The sequence below is a fragment of the Aplysia californica genome, unplaced genomic scaffold (genome assembly GCF_000002075.1).
Source record: "Aplysia californica isolate F4 #8 unplaced genomic scaffold, AplCal3.0 scaffold00071, whole genome shotgun sequence".
Classification (NCBI taxonomy): domain Eukaryota; kingdom Metazoa; phylum Mollusca; class Gastropoda; order Aplysiida; family Aplysiidae; genus Aplysia; species Aplysia californica.
In genome coordinates, this window is record NW_004797341.1 from 1467181 (window position 1) to 1468205 (window position 1025).

Sequence of the window (1025 nt, forward strand, 5' to 3'; positions counted from 1 at the left end):
AAATATTTTTTCTCTTTGTTCACCAGACCAGAGGTGCAAGAAAAAGAAGCCATTTTATTTGCAAAGGTCTTAACACAAGAGCAGCAGATTTAATTTAACCAGCACCATGTGCGTACCCCATTGACAGAAGTACACTTTTCTGTCACCCCTTTCTTTTCCCAATCAAAAGAAAACATTATACCACTGATTCTCCCTCTCTCTCTCTCGCTCTGTTTCTCTCTCTCTCTCCCTCTCTCTCTCTTTCTCTGTCTGTCTGTCTGTCCCTCTGTCTATCTGTCTATCTATCTATCTATCTTTCTCTCTCCTTCCCTTGTTCTCTCTCTATATCTCGCCCCAATACACACATTCCCCTACTCCCTTGTCCCTATCCTTTTCTCGTTTCAAGAACAAAATTACCCCGATCCCAGCCACAATTCTCAATTTTCCAACCATCCCCATTTCTTTATTGGCTCAGTTAGACCACACCCCATGAGAAGCACAGCTTTTCAAACCTCAGATTTCTCTGTCGTCCTTTGTCCACGCGCCCTCTCTAAACCAGACACGCGTCGGAGAATCAAAGCTGCCACCCTCACCCCTCCCCCCTCTCCTCTGATCTCGAGGACTGTCCAGCAGACACCCTACACCTTGCTCACGCGAACCGAAATCCTTTATTAAATTCAGACAGCCTGGACTTCGAGGGCTTAACGGGGGCTGATCCTACAATGTCCCGGCCTTGAGAGAGAGAGAGAGAGAGAGTGGTTGGAGCGAGGCAGGCTGAGAAGTTCATTAACTCTGCTGTGCCAAATTACACTATCTCAACCCCGAATCAAAAAGCAGTATGTCTTATGTATTTCCCTGAAAATAGAACCTTTTCGCACTCAGGGTTCAGCCACGGGATGAAGTGATCTGCAGACCGCCGGCCACTGGTCATCGGGGAGTCCCCGGGCGTGTCCGGCCTGGGGCTGTGACCAGGAAGGGATAACAATAAAGTAAAGGATGTTTTACGTGGCCGGTTCCGTCATGTTATGACCTGGGCACAGCTGCTG